General features: G+C 36.6%; 1 protein-coding gene and 1 long non-coding RNA gene across 17 annotated transcripts in view; both read left to right on the forward strand.

The window, feature by feature from the left end:
- Positions 1 to 25266, forward strand: part of Dlg2 (discs large MAGUK scaffold protein 2) — a 917250-nt gene that overhangs the window by 847753 nt on the left and 44231 nt on the right. The gene's annotated exons all lie outside the window — the stretch shown is intronic.
- Positions 89 to 7444, forward strand: LOC125612003. Its single transcript, XR_007342239.1, has 2 exons — positions 89 to 2308; positions 2353 to 7444. It is a non-coding gene; the product is annotated as an uncharacterized LOC125612003 (long non-coding RNA).

Raw genomic sequence — 25266 nt, forward strand, 5'->3', positions numbered from 1 at the left:
TTTCCTATAAAATGGATTTATGGTGAATATATTAAATACAGAGGGTAAAGCTAGTGGTCCTCAGAAATGATGTGTTGATGGAGGTGAGGTAATGACTGCAATGAAGAAGAAAACACTGCAGTTTTCATGACTTTACTTTTCTAAAATTAATGTTCTAAAATGTTGGATTTCATAAAAGGTATCTGCTTATTAGAAAACATGTCTGGTTTGTTACACATTATAAAGTTAAGAAAAGGGTCATGGAAATATTCACATGGGTCATTTAAGTGAATATGTGGATTGTTGTGACAGACATAGAAAAGGAGAGAATTAACAAATCTCCAAAATTAAAATATTGACTCACACACACGTACATCTTTTTAATATGACAGCTTTCATGAGATAAAAATTACGTATTATACAACTAATTGAGTTAAATTCGAAGTGTACAACCATCATAACAGTCTATTTAGAGTACTTCATCACTGCATAAAGAAATCCTGCATTGATTAAGTCACTTCCATTTCCCTCAACCTTCTTTCCCCATCCAGCCATAGGCAACCACTAATCTACTTTTTTTCTAGAGACAGAAAATGTGCCTATAGATATTTTATACAAAAGGAATTATTTACCTTATGGTCTTTTGTGCCTACTCATTCATTTTACATGATGTTTTCAAGTTGTATTTGTGTTGTTGTACATATAAGTACTTCATTTCTTTTTATTGCCAAATAATAGTCCATCGTGTGGAAATACTTTTAATATATCCATTTATCCTTTGGTTATTCCTGACTTTTAGTTATTATGGATAATACTGCTATGAACATTTGTGTAAAAAATTTATGTGGACATATGTTTTTATTTCTGTTGAATCTATACCTGAGTTAAATTGCTGGTATCAGCAATATGATAACTCTAGGCTTACCATTTTGAGGAACTGCCGGAGTGTTTTCCACTTCACATTTCAACCAGCAGTATATGAGGGTTCCACATTCTCCCCATCCTCACCAACACTTAGCATTGTATTTCTTTTTTGCATAGCCATCTTAGTTGATATGAAGTGGTATTTCATTGTGATTTGATTTGTGTTTCCCTATGACTGTTGATGTTGAGGATCTTTGCATGTTCTTGTTGGCTATTTGTATATATTTGAGAAATGTCTATTTGGGTCCTTTGCCCATTTTTAGATTTGGAGTTTTGTTGTTGTTACTGATTTGTAGTACATCATATATTCTGGTCATTAATTCCTCATCAGACAAATGCCTTTCAAATAGTTATTCCCATTCTCTGTGTTATTTTTTTACTCTTTTGATAGTGCCCTTTGAGATACAGGGTTTTTTAAAATTTTTGATTAAGTTAAGTGTATTTAGTTTTCCTTTTGTTATTTATGTTTTTGATGTGATAGCTAAGAAACCATGCCTAATCCTGAAGTTCTATGTTGAAAAGGATTCTGGGGCTATATATAACATCAACAGAAAAAATAGTTATGATTGATTAGTCATCTCTACCACAATGTTGGGAATTGTTCTCTTTTTACAGTCTCCAGATTCAATGATTTTTAAACAAAAAAATTATGTCAAGTTTTCTTCTAAGAGTTGTACAGTTCTTGCTCTTATGTTTAGGTGTTAAATCCATTTTGAGTTAGTTTTTACATATGGGTAGTGTTGGGGTTCCAATTTCATTCTCTTGTATGTGAAGTATTTTTTAATTTCATTTTTAGGTTGTTCATTGAAAATATGTAGAAATATAGTTTTTGTATTAATCTAATATCCTGCAATCTTCATGAACCCATTCATTTGTTCAAATAGATTTTTAGTAGATTCCTCAAGAATTTCTTATACACAAGATTGTGTCATATGAAAAAAAGAGATAATTTTCCTTCTTTCATTCCAATATTAATGATTTTTGTTTCTTTCTCTTGACCAATTTCCCTGACTAGAACTTCCAATACAAGGTTGGAAAGAAGTGGCAACAGCTGCCATTTGTCTTGCTCCTAATCTTAAGAGAAAGAATTCAGTCTACCATGAAGTATGGTGTTAGCTATAGCTTTCACAGCTTTTGAAATCTATTTTTTGAAGGGGCAATATTTGTATTATGTTATATTGTAAAATAACACTCTACCTTCTCTCTTCCTATTCTCTTTTTCTTCATGTCTTTCCTTTGCCTTTGCATCCTAACAATTGTGGCTTTTGAGTATCATATAAAACCACAAGTTATGGTCAACAGGTGTCACTATGAAAAACAAAAAGAAAAGATATTATTTCTCACACTTTTGAGACTCAAACCACAGTGTTACCCTTTGAATTTAAAGTAGAAGTATCAATTGGAAGTCCAGTCATTTATATAATAATTTACTTTCGTAAAAATATTCAGGTGAAATAGAAATTTATTTAAGCATATTGGTGTCATTCTTTAAAAAAAGAATGAAAGGATGTAATATCATGACTGTCATGATGAATATATATCTGTAACTAAAATACCCAACCAAAAAAAAAATTAGAAAAGAAAAGGTTTATTTTGGGCTCACAGTTTCAAGATTCAATATGTGGTCAGCTGACTCCCTTGCTTTTGGGCCTGAGGTCATTCAGAACATCATGCTTTCAGAAGGGTATGGCAGAGGAAAAATGCTCAACTCATGACAGCTGAAAGCAGAGAGAAAGGAGCCAGGGACCAAATAAAGTCCCTAAGGACTTGTCCCGAGTGACCTACTTACTATAGCCATGTCCTACATGCCTATAGTTAGTCTTCCAGTAATCCATTCAAATTACTAATCCATCAAAGGGATTAATCCACTAATTAGGTTACTGTTCTCATAGTCTAGTCATTTTACATTGGAATATCCCTGCATTTTCTATCTTATGAGCTCTTGGGATGACACCTCGTATCCAAACCATAATAATGACATAGAATGCTTTCAAACAAATAGTACTTAAATACAAAAAGGTAGGATTTTTCAGTGATTTCTCATGAGAATTTAAATATAGACCTTCTGTTTATTTCATTTGTACAGTTGATATATAAAAGAGAATTTACATTGAAAACCTACCATGTGTCAGACACAGAATAAGGGCTTATGCAGGATACAAAGTGCAGCATAGAGATCTCTCTCTCTCTCTCTCTCTCTCTCTCTCTCTCTCTCTCTGATTTATATATCAAATATCTTTTTGATGAAGCCAAAGCATGCATGGTATGCTTTTTAATTGTATATGTTAAATACCATTAGGTATTTAACACTGAATAGAGAGTAAATTCTAAGATTTCAATGACTATTGAAGAAGAGTAAACATGGAACTGAAACCTGGGACTGAAAACAAGGGAGATCAAAACCTGAGCTCTGGTTTCAGTTCATTACTAAGTCACTACTGCTCTTTGGGTCTTATAAACAAATAACAGCTTTGAACTACATCTGGGACATAAAAACAAGTTTCATCTCCTATGTAGACTGAGGGATTGATAGTTTTTACCTGGTGTAACATGTTGAAAAAGATTCAGAAGCCATATATAACATCAACAGAAAAGGCGTTATGTTTGATCAGTCATGTCTCGCATAATGTTGAGAATTGTTCTCTTTTTGAGTCTCCAGATTTGATTAAATTTTAAAATGGAATCCATCAGTAATCCTCCATGAGATTTACTTATGTATTAATTGGTAATAAAACTAAATTCTTCTAAATTCCCATGAGACCAGTCATCACTGCACTTTGTTTTGTCCAGAAAACAAAGTTCAGAGAAAGTACACTGAGGAAAGGAGACAGTCTCCCCAGCTCTATGAAGAGTTGGCAAAGCTGATTCATGAGATGCCACTCACTTTGAGCCAAGGGCAAGGATTTCAGAAATAAATAAGTCATTGTTGCAGAGACCTCAGTGTCTGAGACCTTGGGGGTAAACTCAGGATAAGCTGAGAAGGAAATTGTTTGAAAGGAGAAAGAGAATAGAACATTTTAAATAATCTTATCATTAGCTGGCATTTACAGAACATTGTGAAGTGTCCTGAGTTGTCCAGAGTGAAAATCGTGGCTATTATACTAGAGGAAGCTTTGAATCAATTAGTATCTGTGGAGCAGGCTGTGGCAAGGGCCTTACTAGTAGTATGTACAAGAGCTCTGAAAATTCAGATTAATGGGCAGAGGAATGACCAGAGCTCTTCATAGAAGAACTTGAACTTCAATTGGCCTTTTGGTGCTTGAGCTTCTTTTCCATGACTATCCATTAATTAAAAGAACATACACAATCAGGGTAACTCCACATCATGTACAATCACGAGAGTAAGACCCTAATTAGAATAAGTTAGACTCTATGTGTATGCCAAAATACATTCTACTGTCATGTATATCTAAAAAGAACAAATAAAATAAAAAGAAGAACATTGAGTGCTGCAAAACACCATGCTCTGTGCTGGATGTCTTGTGGGCCAGGAAACAGAAAGACAAGGTCTCTCATCTCAGTGAACTCTCAAGAACAAATATAGGCAGGCAAACAATAGCAATACATATCACTGATGATCCCATAAATGTAAATGATTAACAGTTTTTATTTAAAAATCAGGACTGAGCCTCAGGAAGATTAACTAACTTATCTAAGTTAAAGTAGGTTAGTTAGTAGTAGGTGTAAGATTCAGGTTTAAATTCAAACCATTTTGACAGAAGAATATCTGCCCTTTCCATTACTTCACGTTATATTCATTAAGTGTTGGATAAGAGAGAAGCATTAAAAGTATAAGAGATATTTGAGCAGGATCTCAATGTTTGAGTAGGAGTTTGTCATACACATAGAAAAAGCATGAAAGTGATCACGGAAACTGCAGACATGTTGGAGTTAGGTGAGGCAAATCCAGGGACACTAGTTCATGGAGATTAAGGTGGGAGTTGTAGCAAATGGGCCTTTACAGGAAGATCAGAAGCATTTTTTGGAAGTATGTATAAGATTTGGAGCTTACTGAATTTTGGGAGTATCCATGAAGAAACTATAAATCTTCGTTTGAAAGTGACATTTACTGCAAATGAAACAGCCAGGCTCTCTATCTACTCCATGCACCTTCACAAAGTCTATGTCTGTATAAGCAAAGACAAGTTGACTATTATGACAGTAGTTTGGATAATGTTAGCCTACTTAGACCCCTAAGCTGCAAATAGTTGTCTATTTGAATGAGCATCCTTGAGACCCAGCTCAGTTTCTCACATCTCAATGCAGCCAAGCCCTCCTGGGGTTAGCAGTGAATTTTCTAATGAGTCTCCATTTAAATCAGCCTCTGGTGAAAACTTAATCTCCTGTAATTTCCTTCATTGTTGTTCTGACTTTTTTCCTTACTTTCCTAACCAGCTATTCTGTTATTTTTTTCCAATAAATAAATAAAATGTTATTTATTTCCTTCCGGTCTAGGAAATGACATAATCTTCAGAATCAAGCTGTTCTACTTTGAAAAATCAATGACTATTTAGTGAGCTCTACTAAACTTTGTTGTTTTTAATTTAAAAATCCCTATAATTTAGGGAAGGAAAATATATGTAGAAGAAAGTATGTCATATGTCGTGTATATCAGCAAGGTACAACTAGTGTTCATGTGTGTCCTTTTTTGCACTGTAAATCCTTTCTAAACTAAGATGAGATATAAATAAATAACTAGTCTTATTTATCATCTGTCTGGAACTTAACAGAGATGTTAGATGTCATTGAAAGTGGTAGGAGTATTAATTGTAAAAACCCAGACAGTTTACACCCATTCCTTAATGATCACAGCAAAACTTGAAAGGAAATAGTTTACTTCCGCTTTATAAACTGGAGTTTAAAGAGGTGTTTAAAAAAAAAAAAAAAAACAAAGTCTTCACTCATGTCTGACTAATTTCAAAGTACATTATCTGTTTACATCCTCTTTTTCACTATTGAGACCACATATCACTCTTGTGCATTTTAAGAAAAATGAAGGAGTAAATTGAATTCAGTTCATATTTGTCAAAAACTGTCTCAGGCATAAATTTAAAATCCTAAAAGGGGGGAGTTGATTTTTCTCAATGATGTTACTCTTGCTGTAAGAACATTTCTGAAGTGAGTTTAGAGGCCACACATTTTCTTTACTGTGGCTTTCCAGAATAAAATGAGGGAATAAGTCTTGGTAAACACATGCGTTCAGTTACCTAGTAAGACTTTACAAGATGCCAAGGCAGTTGGACAGGCAGAGTTGTAAAGATGGGCCTGGTGGCTAGCCTGGAGGGGCAGGTATTCTGGGGAAAAGGATGAGTTCCTATGGCAGGTAAGTCATTTCCAAACCAGAGGGCGGAGAACTTGCTCTTATGGTCAAAGGAAAAGGAGATTCTGGCTTGAAAGCTAAGAGATTTTGAATGGTGGTGGGGCCTTAAAGGATTAGTGAAATTTGAAAGATGTGGGAGGCAGATAGGAGTAGAAAACAGGATGGGTGGTGGTGGTGGTGGTGGGTGGGGGACCCAAACCCAGTTTACTTTCAATTCAAGGAAGAGTTTTGAAGAATAAAAGGACTTATAATTGGAAAGTTGGACTCAATTCAGTTATGATACCTTAAATTTTCCAGGAAACTTATACTTTATTCTGCAGATAATGAAGAATTTTAAGGATTATGATCAAACCAGAACTAGAAGTTTTCTCTGAGCTTGCACCCTGACTGTACCTGTATCACTACCCATATGTGAGGGTTCTCCTAGGCAAAGATCCAAACTTCCCTGACACACACTAGCCACTCAGTGTACCCATTGTAGGGCAAAGGGAAGGGTTTCAGAGAGATCTATCTGGAAACCACAGGTAGGTTTCAGAGAGATCAATCTGGCAACCACAGAAAGGCCAACTGGGAGGAGAGAGACTGACAGTAGAGGTGTTTGAGAAAGCAACTACAATGTTCTGGGTGTGAGATTCTGAAAATCTGAGATCAAAACAGTGGCAAAGTGAAAAAAGAAAAGAGGAAAGTGTTGCTAAACAAATCAGAGAGGACTATCATCCTCGAACATCTGTCCCAGTGGTTTCTAAAAATAGTCTATTACCTTTTCCAAAGCCTTAAGCATCCTTTTGAGAAGTGATGTTGACTGTGAGAGAGGAAAGGAGGCAGAAATGAAACTATAATGATAGAGTGACAGCAATCTTCCCGAGTCAAACCAGAGCTGGCATTGAGAAATCTTGGTTCTACTTCATTGATTCTTGGAATTTCCCATAAGGCCATTGACTTGTGTCATTTACAAATTACAAAATGAAAATCATTTCTCTGGGACACCCAGAGAGCTGGTAGCAGAGCCTTCTACTGTGTCGTTTATCAGAAAAGCAATTTTGGCAGCCAATGTTTTGTTAGCAAGGTGGGAATTATATTTGCTTTACCAGGTTGAGTTATGGGGATTGATTTTGTAATAGCTTCAAAATGACATTTTGAGGTAAGAGTCAACAGTGTCCTTAAAAAAAAAAAAAAAAATCTCCTTAATGGAGTCAATCTATAGATGGCAAGAGCCATGTCTCTATCTCCTAGATAGAGATCCAAGCAGGAAGGGTGGAAGGAAAGCCAAATTGTTCCATTCCACAGGCCATCGAAAAGGCAAGGTTTTCCTTCTGCAGAAAACTCAGAAAGGCCTTTCCTCGGGTTATTTATCATACCTGTTCTATTTCAGACCCTCTAGCAGCTTCCTAACTGGTCTTCCTGGTACTAGTCTTTCCCCATTTTGCATCCATCACGGTTTTAACCAGACTTACATTTTTACATATAGAACAAAGAGAGGGATATCTTCAGGGTATTCTGCAGCATCACTAGCCCAGCCTGGGAAGAGCTGCTACATCATTATATTTTCTTTTGAATGTGATAATTGCATTTGTCCAACCTTGAGCTCCTTTCTCCATGGAGAACTACCAGAGTGGCATACAGATAATTATCCGATAAAGAAGTGCCAGTGGCTTCCCTGTAGATGGTTCTCAGAGGGACCCACCTCTAGAGGCTGTGTCTCCAATGCACGTAAAGAGAGTCCTATCTAAACCCAGAAAGCCAGTGGAGGTCAATGAACATTTTTGAACAAATAAGTAGACATTATTTTACATATTCCTTATAGTATTTAGTTATCACATTACTAATTCTGCTAGTCTACAGAATGGCATGGAGAATAAACCACATGTTCCTTTTGTATTTTTATGCGTTTGCATTTCTTAATAGTTGTTCCCTCCTGAGTCCAAAAAGCACTGCTGTCAATACTACCAAGTTAATCTGCAATCATATATACCAAATATAGTATAGTGTGTTACTGACAAAACCTGTTCACCAGACACATGTGGATTCATACAGACTCACATCCATGTTGTACATTTTAATTGGTGCAGTTCTTCTGTCGTCTCCAGATTAATTCTGTATTTCAGAACTTTTTAAAATTATATATGTTAAAACCTGAATGTTTTGTCAATTTCGTCCTCAGGAGGAAATTAACAAATGCAAAAGCTGTGAAATTTAAAGAATGCTTTTGAAATCTAATGTTATTTGCATTGCCTCGATAAGCTAAAGCTTCCTTTTAATTACTGTTGGAAGGAATATGGTACATTGAAACATTATAAATTCACTTACCCATTGTGCTTTCCTCCTTTCTAATGTTTTCAAGTTTTTTTAAGCTTCAGTTTAACAAGTATTTGCTAAAGCTATGCTGTGTCCCTGGTACTGATTTAAACAATGGAAATACACCATGAATAAGACATGGTTCCAGTCCTTAGGAATTACAAATGTTCTGGAGAGGCAAAAGAGTTAGTAAAAATAACAAATACAATCTGATTAAGCACTGAGTAAGAGGTGAGCGCAGGATATTATTTGAGCTCAGGCCTGGATACTCATGCTTTTCATAGAAAAGTCCCTAGAAAAGATAATAAATGAGTCTTGAAGAATCAATAAACTCCATCTAGGTGTAGAAGGATGAAAGCATGTTGTAATAGAAGTGATCACTTGTAAGATAGGAAATAGCCCAGTGTGCTGTGAAACTGTCATTTAATTATAAAAATTTAAGTACAAAACTTCACGTGTCAGAAGAGAAGGTAGATGGAAAGTCAGGAGCCAGATCTTGAAGGGCCTTGATCTCAAAAGTAGTAGAAAACCTGGAGGATTTTAGTAGAGATTAGATTAGAGTTTTAATGGATAACTCTGCCACAGTGTGAAATTAATTCCCAAAGGGAGATAATCTTAGAGAACAGGAGCTATTATGGTTTGGATCTGGACAGTCCCTCAGAGATTCATGTGCTGAAGGCTTAGTACCTGTGCAGCAGTGTTCAGAGGTAGGGCCTTTGGGAAGGTGATTGTATCATGAGGGCTCTGACCTTATCAGTGGACTGATCCATTGAAGGATTCATAGTTGAACGGACTATTGGGAAGTGGTGAGATGGTAGGAAATAAGACTCAGTTAAGGGGAATAGGTCCTTGGGGGCATGCCCTTGGTGACTATAACTTGTCCCTGGCCCCCTCCTTTCTTTCTCTGCTTCTTGACTGCCTTTAGGTGAGCAACTCTGCTTGACCACACGCTCTCTGCCATGAGGCTCTGCCTTACCACAGGCCCAGGAAAAATGGAGATAGTTGACCATGGACAGAAACTTTCAAAACTGTGAGCTAAAATAAACTTTTTCTCCTCTAAGTTGTTTTCTCAGGCATTTTTGTAACAGTGAATAAATGCTAACACTGGAGCCCATGTCCAGTAAATATGCAGGTGAGGCACAGAGAAGGCCTGACCAAGAACCACGGAGTTGCAATGAGGAGAAAAGAAACCAGAAAATATTTAGCAGGGAAAATAACTCACAGTTTGCAGCACCCACATGAAGATCAGCTGAGGGTCTTATTAAAAATGGAGATGTCTAGCTCAGTCCCAGTCCTGTGAAATCAGATTCTCTGGGGATAGGGGCTAGAATGCTACATTTTAACAAGTTCCCCAGAGATTCTGCTAGGCAGGCCAAAATTTGAGATATATAGACATAGCAGAAAGGTTTTCTATCAGTCACTGACCAACTTCTTTCAGAGTTATCATACCTAAGCCTCAGTTGCCACATATGTGAAAATGGAAATCATATTAAAAGAGATAATATGTATAACATGTTTAGAAATATTAGCATAGCTCTTTCCCCATCACTACCTACATACACACATCTCAAACTCTTCCTAAATACAGCTAGAATGAGCAACTTCTTTTTTCAGACAATAAATATACTATTAAATTATTATGTCCATGATCACAAATTATTTAGTAAACAACTACTCATACATGAGCACATTTGGAGTTATCCAGTCCCATCCATAGGATTTCACATTAAACTCTCATGTTTAGGAAGCTGAACAGAGTTATTCACTGTCACAAATCTGCAAAAAAGAGAATCTAATATTTGAGTAAAATCTTACAATTCATGAATTTCTCTACCATAGAAACTTACGAAAATGTATTCCTTTTTTTTTTTTTTTTTTGCAACCATAATGTAAAAGACATTTTCCCTGGAATTCCTTAAAATTCTACTTGAAATCACTCCCCCACCCCTCCCCCCAAAAAACCCAAAGCTTGGAAACTTATTACATTCACTTCAGGGAAGGAAAAAGATAAATAAAAATTATTAACTTATGAAATATAACAGTAGATGTTTGGGGGTGGGAAGTCCTGAAATTTACTTCTATCCTGCCTCCTTAGAAATACATTCTGTTCTTTCAAGCTTTACTAACTAATATATTTTACAGATTAAAAAAGCTGAGGCTGAAATAAGGAAAACCTTTTCAACAATTTCAGGCAGGTGCAGTGCTGACTGAACACACATCTGAGTTGGGCCATCCTATATCACATGGGGCAAATTCCCACCTCCATCCTGCTCCCTAATGTACTTTGAAGGTTATTTTTTCCATTGATTTTTTTATTGGTGCATTATAACTATATGTAACAGGATTCATTATGCTGTATTTGTACATATACATACTTTGGTGGATCTCATTCTATAGTACCTTCCCTTTTCCTCCCCTCTTGCCTCCCCTTGATCTGCTTGCTCCATTCTACTGACCTCCTTCCTATCGTTGTTATTATTTTAACCAAAGCTTTATAATTATATGTAAAAGTGGGATTAATTGTCATATATTTGTACATGGACATGGCATTATTTGATAGATTTTTGTTCCCTGGTACTTCCCCGTGCCCTAGCCTCCTATCTCCCTCTCGAGCCCCTTCTTCTACTCATTGGTCTCCCTTATATTTTCAGGAGATCACCTTTATTTTTAATACCTACCCACCTCTCTCCAGTTTCCACATGTGAGAGAAAACATTCAACCCTTGACATTCTGAGTCTGGCTTATTTCAATTAGCATGATGCTCTCCAGTTCTACCCAGCAAATGCCATAATTTCATTCTTCTTTATGGCTGAGAAGAACTTCATTGTGTATCTATATATAGAGAGAGATAATATTTTCTTTATCCATTCATCTGCTGACAGACGCCTAGACTGATTCCATAACTTGGCTATTGTGAATTGTGCTGCTATAAACATTGGTACCATGTTGTCTATAGTATGCTTGATTTTAGTTCTTTTAGATAAATACCAAAGAATGGGATAGATAGCAGGGTCATTGATGTTCCATTCCTAGTCTTTTAAGGAATATCCACATTGCTTTCTAAAGTAGTTTTACTAATTTGCAGTTCTCCAGACAATGTGTAAGTATCCCATATCCTCACCAGAAATAAATTGTTTATATTCTTGATTATTCCCTTATAACTGAAATGAATGAAATCTTAGTGTAGTTTTGACTTGCATTTCCCCTAATGCTAAGGATATTGAACATTTTTCATATATTTGTTGGTCATTTGTATTTCTATTTTTGATAAATGTCTGTTTAGATCACTTGGCCATTTATTGATTGGGGTGTTTTTTTTTTTCTTTTGATGTTAAGTTTTTTTAAGTTCTTTATATATTCTGGATATTAATCTCCTGTCAGAGGAGTAGCTGGCAAAGATTTTTCTCCCATTCTATAGGCAAAGATTTTCTCCCATTCTGTAGGCTACAATGAGCAGATTCTTTTTTATGTCAAATTAATTATTTTTTAATTTGTTCTTATAGTTATACATGACAGCAGAATGCATTTTGACTCATTGTACACAAATGAGCACAATTTTTCATTTCTCTGGTTGTACACGATGCAGAATCACACCATTCATGCAGTCATACATGTGCATAGGGTAATGATGTTCATCTCATTCCAACATCTCTTTCACCCACATATCCCCTCCCCTCACTCCCTTCTGCCCATTCTAAAGTTCCTCCATTCTTCCCTTGTGCCCGTCCCCTACCCCATTATGGATCAGCATCCATATCAGAGAAAACATTTGGCCTTTGAATTTGGGGGAACAATGAGCATCTTCTTAACAGTACTCTCTTCCTAAGGTTCTAAATCTCTTCTCACACAGATGGAGAAGGGAATGTTGTGAAACTTTGCCCAACCCCACTTGGATCAGCAATGCTTTTGCCTATGGGATTTTTGACGTTGTGGCTAGGGAGCGAAAAATGTTCCCTCCATGTGCATGGCTCTTGTAGACAGGAAAGTAGAACATGGCAGCAGGAATGTTCTCAGTCCCCTCCCCTCTGACCATCAAAAATCTGGACTGTTTCTAAGTTCTCTGACATGCTATGTAATCACCTGTGGGAAATTCCAGAAGAACACAACTTATCAGTGCTTACTGCATTGGAAATCTCCTGTATTCTAGTCAGTGTGCCACTTCTAAGCATCTCTGCACACATACATACACACACACACACACACACACACAAACACACACCCCTACACCCCTCTCCTTTCTCTCTTTCTTTCTCTCTCTCTCTCATACACACACACACACACACACACACACCTATACCCTCTCCTTTCTCTCTCTCTCTCTCTCTCTCTCTCTCTCTCTCTCTCATACACACACACACACACACACACACACACACACACACACTCTTCCTACTTACATGCTAAGCAAATACATTACCCCTTAGGTATACTTCCAGCACCTTTGACAAATTTGTTTTATAGACATTGCTCATTTGCTTTTTATGATGACTCTTGAATTAAGCATTATTAATGTGCCCATTTCACACATGAAAAGATAGAAGTCTATGGTCAAGCTCATAGGGCTACTAAGTGGTAGAGTTGGGCTCTACATAACACCATACAACTCTTGGATGAACAAAATACTATAATTTTTATTTTGGTACTGGGGATAAAACCCAGGGGTCCTCTAGATTGAGTTTTATTCCTAGCCCTTTTTATTTTTTTATTTTGAGACTGGGTCTCATTAAGTTGCCCAGACTGACCTCAAAATTACAATCCTTCTGCTTTAGCCTCCCAAGTCACTGGTACTTCAAGAAAATAGAATAATTGATTATTTAAAGCATTCTTGTAAATGAACTAGTTCTAGGTGTTCCTAGCTAATTCTATTCAATTAATGGTTGTAGGACCAAAGTAATATAAATAGGAGATGTGTTATTTGTGGTTATATAAGTAGCAACTATAGTTTCACCAGATGAGAAAATGAACCTTTGTTAAATTTTCTTCCTACTATTAATTCAGGATATCAAGTGTTATTTGGCTCAAACCCATTTCTACTTTGGGAATTATTCATGAATAAATTCTGATTCACTGCATGGCTTCCTTTAATCTGACTCGTGGTAAAAGGCTGTGGCGTTTGCAAGTTTCACTTTGCAAAAGTTTCAACTATTTGGAACCTTAAATATCTAACATCAAGAGGTAGGGATGCAGAAGTGACTGTTCAGTCATCCATCTTCCTCACCACAGTAATTATAGTCAGATTCCAAGCAAGTAAAAATAGTGTAACTTGCCTCTTTACCCCTGTATACTGTGTTTATATGTGGGTAGTTTTCTTTTTCAATGACAGATCATGTAATATCTATAGAGAGATTCAGCAATAGTTTCCAGTAAGTTCCTAAGATTCAAAAAGTACCTAATTATCTTGCCTTTTCATTATAAAGAGAAGCTCTGATTTCAAGTTGCCCTTGATTCTATTCTTAGGTTTCTTAATTACGTGACCTGAAGCCAATAGTTTCTCTTTCTGGGGATCTGATTTTTCAGTTATAATAAAAATCCAGAGATTTGATTGCAAGTTCTTTGAAGGTAGTGAATATGATTTATTTAGGGTCTAAAATAGTTCATGCACTCAACCAATAATTATTGAATTGAATTATGTGAGAATGAAGAAGGTGGTATTTTGGGAGAAAAGTTATGTAAGTTAGAAGGCACAGTTCTCATATCTTTTGTTATAGCCTGTGGATGGAAAATTGAGCAGTCTTTTGCTGCCTTAAGAAAGATTGTCTTGATCTGAGTGTTATTTCCTTTCATTTTGATAAATAGGCTTTGTGTTTCCTTTCTATACAAGATGCTGCTCTGGTCATTGGGTAAGTCCCCACCTCTGCCATCCCAGAGCTTACTGTCTTATACACACTGAAGGCAAAAATATTTAATAAGATGTGCACAGAGCTTTAGCAGGGACTCAAGGGAGAGAGAAGACCTCCTCTGAGTAAGAGCAATTAAGAAAACATTTCAGGAAGATGTTGCGTTGTAAGCTAAGCTTATAAAAATTAAAATTTTAACAACTATAGAATAAGTACGTTTTCATATTTTGCAAGCAGTAGAAGTAAAGGTAAAGGAGAAGAGGCTATCTGATGACCAGCAAGTATTACATTTGACCAGAACACATGGGAGTAGTGGGGAAAGCAAGGATGCAAAAGCAGCTTGAGGCCCAGAGCTAGAGGGTTTTAAGTATTGCTTTACCATGTTTGGGGAGGTTCTTTTCTAGACCCTAGGGAATACTTAAAGGTTATCAGACAGAGTTGCAATCACTTACTTGTGGAAAAAAAAAAAGAGGTTGATTTTTGTTTGGGGGAGAATAGATGGTGGTACCTGGTCATGACTGGAACAGGGGGGCTCCTGTTGTACTGCATTGGAATGACTCCAGTGAGAAGTCACAGAGGCCACATCATAAGTATTGAAGGGAGGTCAAAAATGGCAGTGGCCTTTGACAGAGAATTTTAAGCATATCATCTGTGAACATGTGGGGAATAGTGGAAGGCCTAACAGGCAAACCATGCAAAGTGACTATGATCACCAGGATAATGGTGGAAGAGAGAAAGAACTTGGCAGAGCCCAGATTAGAATTTAAAATTGGGCATACATATGCTTTTAGGCTTATCCTCAAGCAGGTATCTCCACAATGTGTTCCAAATTTTCAGCATGAGGTAATGGCTATGTGCTGTTAGAAATTACCAGTTTATGCATGACATTGAAATAATCACTGAATTGATTGAACACCAACCCTGAGTAGAATACATAAAATTGTCACCCAAATAAACTTTAGAAAACTGAATCAACTTTGGGCTGGAAGGGCAGTTGTGATAAATCCAGTCTTCCTCTAGGGTTCAGAAATATTTCATGAATACTAGAAAATAAGTCCTGATATTTGCAAAGCAAATTTGTGCCTTATCTATTTCACAGAAGAGATGGCAGGGTCATAGGAAATAAGTGACCTGTCTCAGTTCCACAGCCAGGCACTGTTCTTTGGTGGGACACGAATATTTATTTGGTCTGCATTTCCTTAGCAATAGTTTACAAGGTATCTTTCATGTCCAGTACTGTCTTAGGGCTTGGGTAAAAACAAGCATTCCTGAGCCTTTATCCTTGTTCTGGGCAAACATTGAAAATGGTCTAGAAAAGGTTTGGATTTCCTTTGAAGTTGGCACACTCAATCTATTCTTTCAGGCAGTTGACAAACTCAGTTCTATGACCCCAGCTAGGCCATTAACCATGTCATCTGAAATAGGCCACTAACTCCTCTGTAAAATGAAACTGGCAAGAGAGGTAGCGTAAACTTGCTTCCATAAGATGTAAGATACACTAACCTAAAAAGTCACAATATGAAGGCTAGTAAGTTAAATCAAAATTATACTTTTTTAAAAAAATCCATCTGTAGCTCACTCTACATCACTCTACCTATCAGTCATTCGTCCGTCCACCCATCTATCCATTTACCATAATGTAGTAAGCACCATAGATCTATCATTCTAGGTAAAGGCAGGAAACAATGAAAAATATGCCATGACTCAGGATCGTGATTTATCCTATTCTGTGCACTTGAAGTCCTTCTAAGAGAGAAAAGTAAAAATAACTCTTTCTGCAGGAAGGGCAATTGGTATACACAGGTGACAATGAGGAAGCTAAGGGCAGCATCCTGCATTAGTCATTATAACTCTGATACTATTTCCATTCATTTATAGAGTTCTGGGAACTTGGGATAACAATTTACACAGTGAAAGCTTTCTTACTGAGTCTCTCAAATTTATTACAAGTTCTTACCAGAATACGTTAGAGTCCTTCTCATTAAAAAGAAGCCAAGAGCTTGCAGATATGCCACTTGCCCTTCATGTTCTGGCAACTTCGTGAACAATTGTGAAGATTTCACTCCCACTTGTTGAGACCGGGTTTGGGCATTCTTGATGTGAATGATTGTTTTTCCTGGAAGGCCCCAGGAAGCCACTGCTTTTCTCTGTAACTGACTTGTACTGGCTTGCCACAAAGAAATAGCACCTTAATGAGTTCAATGTGAATGGCAAACTTAGTCCCTCCTCATCTGCCGAGAAAGCATTCTGCGAACACCTCCAGACCTGCAGGCCCCAGGGGAGCGGAGTGCTAGGAGCACAAGCCCAAATTGCAATTGAAAAAATAAAATAAAATAAAGCTGTGATTGCTATTCAGTGGCAAAGTGGTTTTGTTAAGGATAAAGAGTTCCCATCCCTCAATTGACCCCCAACAGCTAAATGAACTGTGTCTACCGGCTTTTCAGTTATAAGCACAGTTCACATTTGGCAAGTAAAAGACTTGACTTTGATTAGTTATTTCTAAAATGTGAAAACAATACAATCAACATTCATCCAAAATTACTTACAAGCCAAGCATTTTGGTAAATAGAAGGATTTTTTTCTCACTAAATTCCCACGACAACCCCATAAAGACCACATAGGGACCTCTTTTCAAAAAAATTATCTTTCTGGACAGTCCCACCCCACTCCCCATCATCACTGTGGTGATGATGTTTCTTAAATACATATAAACATAAAATTAGATATAAATACCTCATGCTTATAGCTCTTATCGCCTACAAAGCCAGGTGAAGTTAAATACCACATACTAATAACATGTGCACATCTTAACAATTAAACTCAAAATTCTATAATGTGATTGGCCTTGTTTTAGTAAAACGAGTTCTTCCACCATGATGCCATCATGGCTATGGTGCTGTGTGTGAGTGTCTTTGGAGTTGGACCTGGTATCGTTTACCCAGATCCTAGCACTGGGTATTGGCACACTGAGGGCCACTGAATGAACACTTATGGACCTGTTATCACAATACAGATATCCCCTGTTATTGGTTCTGTACTGTGGTAAAGTCCAGAACCCACCCTGGGTGGTGTTCCTTGCCTCACTGTGCAGTGTCCTCTTGGCTCTATTGGCAGATGTCTGCCTGGAGCCGCACCTCAGTGCAGCACCCACCCACATTGAACTTGCTATTTTAAATACTTGTGGGTAGAAAAAAAAGGAATAAGCTTTTATCCACTTTTATCTACTTATATTTAATTCTCATTCTTTTTATTTACAGCTGCGTGTCACATCATGTTAGATAGATGAATATACCTAAACTCTGATGGGTAGATTTTGTGACTTTTCTGTCAGCTACAAAATTTTTTTGCAGAATTTATAACCCAAATACATTTTAAGATGATTAAATGATCAAATAATGGCTTCTTAACTGTGTGTGTATTTTCCATAGAAAAAAATTTGTGGTGCTCCTCGTTTATTGCTTCTTCCTTGAACAGAAGTAATATGCAATAGGAACATATATAATTGAGGGGTTCTTCAGAGTCAAGGCCAGAAGAGTGTCTGGCCTTGAGTGTCTTTTGTAACATTCCTCTGAGCCCTATCCTTTTCTGAATCCCATATTCAATTCATATAGCTTCTTACCATTCCTCATTTACATGGGATTAGGGAAGAGTGGATGCTGGGTGGTTCTCCCTTGGGCAGGCCGTTCCTCTGCCTGAACCAAGCTTTCTGCTTCTCCATCTGACAGTCTACTGCTCATTCTTTGTGCCTCACCTGCAGGGTACCTAAGAGCCTTCCCCAGCTTCCCTGGTTCCCTCTAATGGTGCCTTCACAACCTGCTGCACATACCTCCATCATAGCAATTATTACACACCATGAGCGCCTCACTTTGCATTCCCAATATTTACTATAACCATTCCCAATATTTACGATAGCCTGTGACTCATTCTACTAAAATGGGGCTGCTGGCTAGACTGTATAATGGATTTGCCTCTATTTGTAAGTTATTCTCCTTTCATTCAAGCAGGAAGTAAGAATTATTCATCAGTTACAACATTACAAAAAAAAAAAGAAGAAGAAGAAAAAAAAACTTTCATTATTGCACTTAACTTACTGGTTTGTCCTCAATCATTCCTGGGACATAAATGCTGCAGACGGCCTTTTGTGCTCTGGATCTGGAGTTGACATCTGATAGTGGGCGTTTAAGAGCAAACTGTCAGTTCCTGAAGCTGAGCACCTCTCCTGTCTGAAGGAACAAGGGAAGGGAGGGGATGAGGAGAGGTAGGAGGAAGAGGTACCTTCACAGTGTTGATTCTGAATGTTGTAAAGGAATTTCACTTAATTCTCTGTTTGACCAAAGAGGAAGCTGAATCTCAGGAATTAGAAAGTGATTTTCCATAAGATCATATACATAGGAGGGGCTGGGGCCACGAGTCTCTCCTGACTATCCACAGCATTCAGAACCTTGATACTTGCTTATTGTCCTCTCTAAATAGGAAGTCCCATAAGCAAAGCATTCTTGTCTATGTCAGTTTACAACTGTATTCCAACACCTAAGTGAGCCTCCTCCAAACATGGGTACAGACAACCGTGAACCTCCTCCAAACATGGTGACTGAAGAAGTGAACCAAAACTTGCACCCAGGTCTTAGATCCCTTAGAACAGTGCTCTGTCAGTTTGCACTTTGGCTCAGGACACTCTGATATAAGCCTGGTGAGTTTTCAGCAGTATAGTGAAGAAAAGTTGTACTGAAAATAGAAACCACTTGGGCTGGGATTGTGGCTCAGCAGTAAAGTGCTAGCCTTGTACATTGAGGCACTGGATTCAATCCTCAGCACCACATAAAAATAAATAAGCAAAATAAAGGCATTATGTCCATCTACAACTAAAAAAAAATAGAAAAAAAGAAAATAAAACCACTATGTCTATCTAACTAGATATGTGTGTGTGTGTGTGTGTGTGTGTGTGTTCCATCCTGGAAGCTCCTTGTCCATAATCTGTTACATATATACTGATTCATAAAGTGTATTTCTTGATTCAGTCTTGAAATGTAAGCAAGATACATCAACTTAGACAAAAGAAAGCATTAGATTTTCCATTTGTAGAATGTAGTATGATGAGAAAAATACTGTGGACTTTGCCTCCTGCAGTGGCTTCATGGTTCACCTCTACTACATTTCTGGTAGAAATTTATAATGGAGGAAAGTATGTACGCTCTGTGAGTGGAGAAATCTCATTTCCAACTAGGACTCTCTTGCTGTCTAAATTTATGACTTTGAGCAAGTCACCAATGAGCCCCATATATTACCCACAAGTGGGTGATAATAATTATAATAACATTATGGGTCTGGGGCTGGGACTGAGTGGTAGCACACTTGCCTGGCATGTGTGGGGCACTGGGTTTGATTCTTAGCACCACATATGAATAAATAAATAAAATGGAGGTCTATCAACAACTAAAAAAGAATTAAAAAATAATAATCATAATAACATTATAATAATGTAAAGGAGGCATTATTATTAAATTATAATGCACATAAGGAAAAATAAACCCTAGAAAGATAAAATAACTGGCCTAAGGTCACACAACCAATGGACTGAATTAAGCTTAACAAAGACTCTCAAGAAGAAAATGCATCTGGCCAGAGAAGCAATGTGCCTCAACCTGTCCCACCAGGACTAAGCTCTTATCTTAGCCTGTGCACTTCCCTGACTTAATGAATGCCTGGGAGTTATCTAAAAACCCCAGCCTCGCCCTGTGACACCTCAGGCCTGCATCTGAACAAACCATATTATAAAATGAAGTCATTGGGTTCCCTTGTCCTACCTGCAGTGGGCCACAACATCAATTCTCCTCCCACAAACAACCGTGAACCAATTCTCCCCCCAGCCAACATTGCTTAGGCAACTACTGAATACTTAGCATCTGCTAGACCCAGGAAGAGTACAAGCAGAAATCAAAATAGTGAAAGTTGGGCACTGGAGTCTGATAGAGCTGAATTTCAATCCTGGCTCTACCACCTACCAGCTGGGCAGTGATGTTATCTCACTAAGCTTCAGTTTTCTTGGTTGTGTATATGGAATGACACAGACAGAGATATGTTTTTACATGGGTTGTGTGGGTGTGTGTAAAGAGATAATTAGTACAAAATAAGTTTAACAATGTATACTGACAATGACACAGAGGATGATGTGGATAAATGTTGTTGTTATTATTATTAATGCATTTATATTCTAATTGGGGGAAAGACCCACTTTGAGTTAGGAGGGTGCAGTCAAAAACTCTACCTCATTCCTTTTGCTGGCAGAATGACCTCCTCTCTTGCCCTCTACCCTACTTGATGAACTGTCCTTCAATAGCACTGTCACCTTTCACCTTTTGCTTGCTTATCCTTCCCTCCACAATGGAATTTATTTTGCATTCTTCATGCCCCATTAGTACTTTGTATATGCTGTCACATTGTATTAGTAACTTAGGAATCTTTCTCTCTCTCTGCCACTGAATTGCTAGGTCCTTCAGAGTTTATTGTAGCTCAGTTCTTCACACATTCTGGACTATAAATATGTTCAATATCTATTTGTTCCATGAAAAAATGGATGTAACTGTCTAGGACAGAGCTCTTGGAGAGAACAAAAAAAGGCCCATGAGAGAAGAATAACTTTAAAGGAACTCAGCAGATAGTAGTGGAAACAGGAAGAGAGAGATTTCAGTGATTTTAAATTTGTGGAAATCAATTTTAAGTGAATGTCTCCCTCACACAGGTGAAGGTAAATCAGCTACCGCTTCCCTGTTGGCCCCAGAGGGGTTGCATCACCTTTAAGGTAGGGATGTAAAAACAGCTAATAAAGACTGGCCTTTTGGTAAGCAATTATCAGGAGAAAAGAGAAGATTGCCCAAGAACTGGCATTTCTAGTAATGGCGAAAGAAAGTTGAGGAGGGACAGTTGCTCCCTGTGAATGAACACATTACATCACAGAACTCTCACTGCTTAAAACACTTGGAAAAAAAATAATAAAGCAATAGAGATTGTTTCACAAATAAGGTATAAAATTCCACAGCAAGCAGTTTGCCAGGAGACCTTCTTGGCAATAGCGGTTGTTATTATCTGCTGTGAACAGGGAGGAACGCAGACTGGGAATCTTTGCAAGTGATTACAGAAAAAACAGGATCCCATAATGGATCAACTCTGGAGCCAACAGCTTGGGTATGAAAGTTAGCTTACAACTCAGTTGTACAAACCCTTTGATTACTGACTTATCTTTCCTCAATGTAGTTTCCTCAGTTTCACATTCTTATACCTTGACATAAAAAGTGAATACAATTAGTAACCACTTAGTAAGAGTTGTATGGACAGCACTTAGGATGGCTAGTCCATAGAAAGCACTTAGAGAAGTGTCTGCCAAACGGCTAAGCATTAACAAACACTAGTAATGAGTGCTATTATCATTGCCAAGCACTTGTTATCCATTTAACTTCATGTATTCTTCTGAGGCACTGTGGAGAGTTCAAAACAATTTTTTTTTTTAAGAAAAGATACTGGTACTTACAGAGTTAAGCTGAAAATGAAGCATGAAACTGGTATCAATAGAACATTATAGAATTCTTTAAGTCCCTAACTGATGACTTTGAGTGATGAGGAGCAAAAGGACCAGAATAGTAAAAGAAGGGCCTATATTGGTGATAGGTACTTAAAGTTAATTAAAATAGGACTTTATCAACCACTTTATCAAACTCCAGATGTTGAGGGGCAAATCAAGGGAATAAAAGAACTCCTCAATTATCACTGCATTTGGCTAGGGCTAAAATAAAAAGACATTTTTCTAGCTTGACCTTGAATGAGGTTTCAGGTTTTGAGAATGGTAAAGATGAAAGAACCTTAGGCATCAGTTGATCTGTGCACTTGATTTATAGATAGAGAAACAGGCCCACAGATATGAGGCAACCTGCATAAGTCACACTGGAAACCCAGGATTCCTCATGCTCCTTGGTCTGGTTCTGAGCTCTCTGTAGACATTATTTGGCTCCCTTGGCCCCTAAAAGCCACCCTCCTTCTCTGGCTCTGGTCAGTGAGTTGAAATTCCAGTCTGGCTCATAGTTTTTCATGTCAACCCTTGCTGTTGCCTGATCTAGCCAGTTGAATGCTAATGGCCACAACAGGCTTAGTCCTACAGGCTTGGACAAGAACTTAGAATTGTAGAAAAAAAAAAAACAGTTAAAGTAAAAAAGAAAAAGGAGAAATAAAAACTGATCAAAAATTAGCATAGAAATTAAGAATTAGCAAATGACCAACAACATTTGTCATGAGCCCTATTTCTAATTATTAAAAATAACTCCATCATGTCCCATTGATAAAACTCTTGACAGTGAGCAAAAGTAGGGAATGGAGGGTTTGGGAGTTTTGCTTAATTTTGTTTTGCTTTCAGATTCTATGGGTTCTATAAGCCATGGGACTTGGGGGCTTAATAATAAAATGCTAGATAATTTTAGAATTATGAAGCAACTAATTGGAATCACAAATCCTGGCAATTTTCTGTAGAAGATGATGCACAAATTGGCAAAGCAAATGATACATTCTCAGAAATCATTACTAAATTTATCATCTCTTGCACTAGTTCCACATATGAATATCTAAATGAAGACCAAATTGCTAAGGGCTCAGCAGAAGGTTTGGCTCATAGTAGAAAACAGTAAGCATTTAATAAATTAATTAATAGATAAAGTGAATAATAATAATTATATATTAATAATTTATCATGATTCATTTATAAATAAAACAAATTACTGACCCCTCAGCTGACAATATAGCTTAAAATTTCCATCAGCTTTAGTGAAACTGAAGAAAGCCATTTCAGTTTTTTCCAAAAACTATATCCAGTGACCACACAAAGTTCTAAGTTTGTAAAGCAAAATGTCTATGATAGAAACTCAACCATGGCAGATAATACGGCACAACAGCACCATCTTTGGTGTTTAATTCTCTGATATTTCTCTCATGTTGTCCATTTAAGTCCACATCCATATCCTTGCTGGAACACTTTAGATTGTAACAAATTCATACTAGATTGAGCTTGTCAAAGTAAGCCTTATATCCAGAACAACTCACCCTCTTTCCCTCCACTTAATAATTAAAATTTAAAAGGTACAATTTTTAAAGAGTCTTTAAGCCATTTAGAGACCTATTAATAGTAATAAGTGATGGTTGAAGTCAAAACTTTCCTTGTCCATTGATTACAGAACTGCTGGTACAACTCTCCTGAGATGCTCAGAAATATTGTTTGCCCATTATATCTGTATATATCTGGATATGATACAGCATGTTTTTGTTGTTGTTGTTGTTGTTTCATATTCTCAGATTTTAAAGTAAAGGTAATAGAAATTTATATTTTTGTGACAACCCTTCTTGGAAAAGTTAGTGTTCAAGTAGAAAACTTAATAGTTAAAAACGGGGTCTTAATGGCCCAGTTGTAAGATGTATCAGTGTTTTCTTATAACATACCTGAATAAACCTTGCTCTGAGCCAACAGACTTAAAATGTTATTTCATAGATGTCTTACATTATAATGAGGTAATCAAGAGAACACAGGGGATTTTGAAAGGAGAAGAAAAGCAATCAGGTACATCACTGGACCAGTTATAAATTAAGAATAAATTGTTGCTCATGAAGGTATCCTTTAGTGCAGATCACTGGAAAGTAATCTTGCAATGTGTTACAATTTTTAAACTCTTCATAATTCGATAATTATACTTCTAGGAACCTATCCAAGAAAATAAACTAAAATGCAAAAAAAAAATGTTACACTCAGTATAATACAGAGTACTTAGGAAAAGGTAAACAACAGAAGCATCAGACAATATAAAAATGTTTAAGACAGCTGTGGTAAGTTCACTTGATGAAATATTATGTTGTCAATGTGTTTGTAAGTTATATTGGTTTGTAGTCTTGTAGTTGTTCTCTAATTTTGGCATATGGATAATATTGGATTCATAGATTAAGTTGTTAAATGTTTGCTTTTCTAGCTTTTAGAAAAGTTAGTGAGAATTGGTGTTCATTATTTTCTAAATATTTAGTAGAGTTCATCAGCAAAGCCATTTGGAATTGGACATATTAGTGTGAATATTTTTAAATGCTAATTCAATGTCTTGTTATAGGACTAGTCAGAGCTTCTATTTTTTTTCTTTAGTTACGTTTTGGTGTTTGTGTCTTTCTAGTAATTTGTCTAAGTTATCTATTGATATACAGTTTTCCATAGTAGTCTCTTAAAATCCTTTTTATTTCTCCAAGTTCAGTAATAGTATCCTTTTTTCATTCTCAATATTAGTAACTTGGATCTTTTTTCCTTGTCAGTCTAGTTAAAGTTTTACCAATTTCATTCTTCTTTTCAAAAATCACCTTTTGGTTTTGTTGATTTTTATTTATTCTCTATATCATTAATTTTAGCTCTTAATTGTTATCTTTTTCTCCTTACTTTAGGTTTAGTTTGGTCTTTTGTTTCAGTGTCTCAAGAGAGAATGCTAGATTATGGATGAGAAATTTTTGTTAATATAGACAGTTATAGCTGTAAGTTTTCCTCTTAAGAAGTGCTTTAACTGGATCCCATAAATTTTGGTATCTTGTGTTTTCATTCTCACTCATCTAGAAGTATTTTCTTTTTCCCTAATGACTTCTTCTTTGACCCATTAGTTAACTGAAATTTTTAAATTTTTAAATATTTGAGAATTTCCCAAATATCTTTCTAGTTTCATTCCATTATTATGTATTCCTTCATTAAAACTGATGTTTCCAAAAACTTTAATGATGTGGTAAGGTGCTTCTATTACCATTAAAATAATTGATTACTGTTTATTGAACTTTATTAAATGTCATATACTATATAGTAAGAATTTTTGTATACATAATAATATTTAAATATTCAAAGCTAAGACTCAGACATTA

Source organism: Marmota marmota, unplaced genomic scaffold, assembly GCF_001458135.2.
Source record: "Marmota marmota marmota unplaced genomic scaffold, marMar, whole genome shotgun sequence".
NCBI classification, from domain to species: domain Eukaryota; kingdom Metazoa; phylum Chordata; class Mammalia; order Rodentia; family Sciuridae; genus Marmota; species Marmota marmota.